A 6,214-nucleotide genomic window follows, 5' to 3' on the forward strand; every position below is an offset into this window, starting at 1 on the left:
TTGTTTTTAAATTATCTTTATGAAAACAAGAACTTGGGGAGGAGCTGGGATGATTAGAAACTGATGATGGCATACACTACTTGCTCTTACTTCCTCCAAACATATCACTTCATTTCTTTAAATTCACTAGGTCTTCAGACACACCAAGAGCAGTTAGCAGTTACTTATTCTTTCTAAAGACCTTTAGAAAGCTGCTTCTTAACTTCAAGCACTGTGAAAAGGAAATAAATTTTTCAGGAAATCTTACCTGTTTAAACCACTTTTTAATAGTCTAATAATTTTTTAAAAACAACAATTTGAATTTTGCCAAAAGTATCACTACAAACCAGAATTAAAGTGCTTTCCCACCCTGATTATAAAATTCCTGAAATAATATAATAATAACCTGAAGGGAGGTAATCCTCTCCGAAAAAAGTACATTTACTGCTCACTGTAGCACTGTTTTTCATCATTCGACATCAAAAATGTCCATTAATAAAAGAGAATTCATTGCTTTTATAATAATTCTGGTGCAAAATATTTTTGAAACTCTAACTGATCCTCCAAATGAGCTTTATTAATCATTGATGGAAAACTGGCAAAATCCTACCCCGTACTTTGGCAACCTTTCAAAATGTCCAATTAGGTCAAATCAAGAAAGTCCCAGAAACCAATTACAGCAGTACTTCTAAGCCAAAAAATCTCATTGTACTCTGAAACAACTGGAACATTATAGAAAAAGAAAAAAAAAAACCAACAAAACTCAAAATCCCTCACTGTTGCTCTGGTTATGCACTTGAATTACCACCTCCATAGAAACATGCCAAACAGCCACTCCTTGAACTACATCAATTAATGATATTTGCTCACTAATTTTATTTATCAGTGCCATAAATGTCACCGAGCAGTTCACCACAAGGAGCAGTGCCAGCCAGCTCCTTAATCTGTCAAGCGAACACATGCTCCCCTTCAGCATTTTTATGTACATCTCATCTCCAGTGCTCTAATTGCACGTGCGTACAACATCTCCACCTTTTTTATGAGTTTCATGTGTTCTGTATCTCACCTGCATGTTTGTACATTAACAACTATGTTGACAATGCGATAAAAATAATCTTGGCGGCAAGAACAATAGCAACCTTTATCTAACTTCTCAAGAATGTGATCTTTGCTTCGGCAGAACTTCTGCACGTACAGCCCTATGGTGCTGGTGGGCTGTTTGAGGTGTGTTTTGCTGCCAATCCTAATCCCACCACCCACAGCTAAGAATTAATTAGGACTTGAAGATGCCAGAGGGAGGTAGAACAAACAAAAATAGCATTTTAATTAACTGCAAACAATACTTAAGATTTTGCATTTTGTTTAGCATCTGTATATTTCTGGACTTACTGCAGTGACTCTGAACCTAATGAGATCCTCCATCTAAATCCCAGAGGACTGGACAGATCCCGGATCCTAAGTACATCTCCTATAATATCTCAGAACAGTTAATAACTCATTCATCCTTACTGTGAAGACCAGTAATTAATTTTTTTTTTTAAACATCACTATAAATGAACTTAAATGCATATAACCTGACCAGAGTAAAGGAGAACAAAATGTGCATACATATAGTAAATAGTGTCTGAGTTTCCAGTTCCAGATGTACACCTACTCTGCCATTTCATAACATGTTGGTCCTTACTTTACCATACTTAGTTATTTACTTGGTTAATTTTATTCATTTATTTATTTATTTACTTACTTATTTATAGTCTCCTTTTACTTTTTTATTAACCTGTCATTATCCCAACAAAATTAGGAAAGTGGTGTTATATGACATATTTTTGCCAAAGTCATAAAAGTTATTTGCAACATTTTCCACTCCAATACTCTTGAATTATGATTTTGAGACTCAGAACCCTCTAAAAGTCCTCCTATGTATATTACTTACTCCGTTTTCTTTGTCATTTGATCTTCAGCTGGCCAGTTTTACAAACAGGATTTCCGCAGTTTTATCTCAACACCAAGTATTACATTCCCCCAACTCATGCCTGACACAGTTACCTGTCATTCAGAAATCAAACCTCTTAACAAAAAACTCCTTACCTTCACCAGGAGGACAGGTAAAGTTCCTGCTATTTTACTTTACCATGTTTTTGATGAAGGTTTACCACCAGGACCTAGTCATACAGAAGAGAGTCAAGGGTTTCTCTTGCACCTGACTCTAGAAACGTTAAAGGAAAACACCTCTCTGAAGTAACCATGTGGCTTTTGTGTTCTGTTGTTTTCCAAAAACAATGGCTAAAACCTTAATGCACCAAGGAAGAGGACAGAACTGATAGTACCATGCAGTCCCAATATCTCATTTGAACTATAGCCACAACATGTCAGACAAGTGCAACATTTCAGCTAATATGTTGAAAGCTTTGTGTGGATCCTTTTCTTCCTCCCATTATTGGTTAATTAATCCATTAATATAAAAACAGGAAATGTTTGGAAGATCCTGCATATCTTTATCTGTCTTTCAGCTTAAGTTCCATAGGTTCCTCAGGTTTCATAGGTTCCATGTGTTCTCGCTTATGTTTTGCTAAACTTGTAGGGACAGAACTGATTAGGAATGACATTACTGTTTTCCGCTCTGCAGCACATTTTTTGAAATGCAAATGGAATAATTGCAATGGAAGTATTAAGAACTTCATAAAAAGAGTAAAAACAAATAGGTCCATATTCAGGAAGCCAAGGTCAGACCTAAGTGTAAAGTTTATGTCAGGATGTGTCCTAATGGAAGACATCTTTTGTTAGAATGACTGTCATCATTTATGACTGATTGCATATGGGGCTGAATTGCTTTGTTGACCTGGAAAGGTCAGGAATTTTACTCTGTTTTTTCTCTATAATTTTATTTATGTAATGCCTTTTCTTTAGCTGTCTATATTCTCATAAATGCACCACATTGTTACATTTGTCCTTCTACAAAAGCTTTCCTTCCTTTTTATTAATGGTTTGATTTGTTGGGTTTTTGGGGTTTTTTCCTGTTACAGTGTTAAATACCCCATTAAAAGTGCTACATTTCCTTTGGGTAGATGAAGAAATTAGTCACCCCCTTTCTTTACATAAAATGCTGGTCTGTCATGGCCTAGAAAGCCCAGCTTGGTACAGGATAGCTATTAGGCTGTTCCGGGTCTGCAGGACATCCTGTAACACAATGTACCTCATAGCTGTGTATGTGCTGCTGTACATGAATGGCTGAACCTTATCACAGTTGCCCCTTCTAGCTGGTAATACTTCCCAGGTAATAACCTCACAATCTTTTGTCTTTCTTTCAGGTGTATATAAAAATCTGTATTTTCCGTAAATACCTTTGGTTTCCAATGCCCCATAAGGGAGTTTTGGGTCATCCTCCTTAACTTATTGGCCTTGCTTCTGACATCCCCCTGTCATGGCAGATACATCATCCTATATCAGCTGTTTTCCTGCTTAGTCCTTTTTCTGGAAGTGCAGCCCATTGTACATTCAAGAATTTCTCGGGTTTCTCCAGAGTATCTTTATGTGCCAAGAAAATAAACAGTGAAATCTCAGTTCTAGGGGTTCTAGTTTTATCTGCCATCCACATAGCAAAATGAGCTCACAATTCCCTAGGACAGCAGTGTGGCATCCTTCCCTCTCACATAAAAATCTGCAGAAATGCCTGTAGCAGTTCAGCTATCTGCTTATGCTCTGTTCCCCACTCTCTATTCCTAATACTTTTTCACAATTTTTCTGTAAGCTACCTCTCTCTTTTTGTGTATTAGTCAGGTTGATCTCCAGATGGTGACAATTTGTGTGATGGAAATTAATGGAATTTATCTCCTGTATTTCAGCTTCTTTCTGAGAAATACTACCCCATGTCCTTTTTGTTTGTTTCTCTTAAGCTAGTCACTTACTCCAATATTACTTTCTGAAAATGTTTGTCACCTGGAGCACTTCAATTTCTTTTTAATAGGATGTTTCCATCATTATCATCAACATTTCTTTTGATATAACTTTTTTCCCCAGCCCTTTCTTTCTCAAAACTTTTTCATTGCTACTTTTTCCATGAAAACAAAGTATTGTTGTATTAGCAGGTTCCCTTTCTTTCTTTCTGCTAGGCTTCATTTTTTAAGAGATTTCCTTTCTAAATCTCAGACAATATGTCTTTCTTCATTTCCCTTATAAATCCTGATACCATTTCCCAAGCCTTTTTTCCAAACAATGCCTTCTCATTTATTCCGTTCAAGTTTTATCTCAACTGCTCAGTATAAATTTATATTAGAATCTGTCTATTTTCAGTTTATGTTTATTGATTCAATGAGGAAGGCCAAGACCTTAAACTTTTGTAGCCAAGCATGCTGTTGTGCTTTAAATTCTTAAGCAAGCCTTACCCCTTTTGGCAACTTTGCCTGCATAAATTGACTATATTAACTTTTTTTAATGATACACAGTATCATTCTGTTTTCCTTTGCCACTGGTTTAGTGCTTCAGTACCCTGCAGCATTTTCTTTCAGGTATACTTTCTGGGAGGAAGGAAAAATTTTTAACGGGGGAAAGAACTGTGATTTGATTATCGTGTATGTTCTGTAGGTGCCTGCTTTTTGCTGAGGCTTTTTCCACTTTTCACTGCCTCCATGGCCCCAGGGCACAACTGCTCCATGCTGCATGACCCAGCAGAGCATCCTCCTGCTTCGCTACACGTTTAGCCACTGTTTTGGTGAGACAAAGCCCTACCCCTAACAGATAAAGATTGCACTATGACAGAGGTGCAGGACAGAGAGCCGGGACTTGCACTCTCTTCTCCTCAGCTCTGCCACCTGTTGCTGCAGGGCTTAAGTTACTCCATATTTTATTTTCCATATAATACTCTGTGTTAGTTTGTTTACATCACTCCCACAGAAGCATCCCACAGATCACCCTATGCAACTCTATGGATTTTTTTTCCATGAGGGATATTGACTTCACTCGAGTAGGAGGTCAGTAGCACCCGTTAAAAAATATAAGAACAACAAAACAATCTGGTTCATGCTCCTTTGTAGTCACAAGTACGGTTAACAAACAGCCTTCCTACATTCGCAGAGAGGTTCTCACAACTTGTTTCAATTTGTCAGCTGGTCACGGAGCGCAGTCTGGAATGGTAACACGCGGCCGCTGCCATCTGTGACCCGAGCTCCCCAGGGTTTCCCAGCTATCTCCCATGCTGCCGTCCCAGCTGAGCTCAGCGCTCCCACACGCGCCGCGAGGGAAAGCGCCTGAATTCCCTACGGAGCAGCCCGGCCCCTCCTGCGAGCTCTGAGCAGTTCCCAGGGGTGGAATGAACTCTCCAGAAGCAGCAAACGCGACGTAGCCCTTCCTGGAGCTTATTTTCTTCCCGTGTAGCCAGTAAACACGTCTGGCAAAAACGCAGGGCCGGGGGACGCTCAGACACGCTGCCCTCGCAGCTCCAGCCCGGTGCTCGCCGGCGCGGGGGGCCCGAGGCCGGCAGGGGAGCCCCAGCAGGGCTGGGAAGGGAGGGAGCGGCACACCGGGGCCTCAGCCGGGCCCGGGCTGCGGGGGCGGCCGGCGGCGCCGCTCCCGCCCGGCGCCTCTGCATCCCCGCCGGAGCGCGGCCGCCCCGGCCCAGCGCCGGCCCGCAGCGCGGCCCGGATCCCCGCCCGGTTCCCGCCTGCTCGGGCTGCCCCCCCTGCCGGCCCGGGACAGCTCCCACCAGCCCCGTCCCGTGGGCCGGCGGGGAGAGCGTGCGGGGCGGCCCCCGGGGGAGCGGGGAGGGACGCGGCGAGTCTCACCTGCCACAGGCGAGCGCCGAGCGGGAAGCGCCGGGGCGGCTGCGGCGCTTCCTGCGGCGGGAGGCGGGCGCTGTCCCCGGCTGACCCCGCGGGGGGGCGGCTGCGGGACGCGGGGCCGGGGGGGCTGGAGGGGCCGGTCAGGCGGCTCTCCCTGCGGAGGGAGACGGCCGGGAGAGGGAGAGGGAGAGGGTGAGGGAGAGGGAGAGGGCAGCGCTGCGGAGCTGAGCGCCGAGATGGCGCGGAGCGCTGGGCACGGCGGCGGGGACAGCGCAGAGTCCCGGAGCTCCTCACGCCTCTCCTGAGCGCTTCTGCCGGCTTGGCCGGACACGAGACCCACAGTGTCCCTGTCGCTCGGCAGAGAGAGGCCCCACCACGCCTGCTCTCCGCGGGAATGCGCGCTTTCTGCACGGCCAGAACTGCGGGCGGACGAACGGTGTTAATTGCGGCGGTGCGGGCGG

At 44.0% G+C, this 6,214-nt stretch overlaps 1 long non-coding RNA gene across 1 annotated transcript; it reads right to left on the bottom strand.

Moving 5' to 3' along the window:
• On the bottom strand, positions 1-5,809 carry LOC116992718. Its single transcript, XR_004417098.1, has 2 exons — positions 5,757-5,809; positions 1-5,362 (listed from the first exon to the last, which is right to left on the bottom strand). It is a non-coding gene; the product is annotated as an uncharacterized LOC116992718 (long non-coding RNA).
• Positions 5,810-6,214: the final 405 nt, after the last annotated feature.

Source organism: Catharus ustulatus, chromosome 1 (genome assembly GCF_009819885.2).
Source record: "Catharus ustulatus isolate bCatUst1 chromosome 1, bCatUst1.pri.v2, whole genome shotgun sequence".
NCBI lineage: Eukaryota > Metazoa > Chordata > Aves > Passeriformes > Turdidae > Catharus > Catharus ustulatus.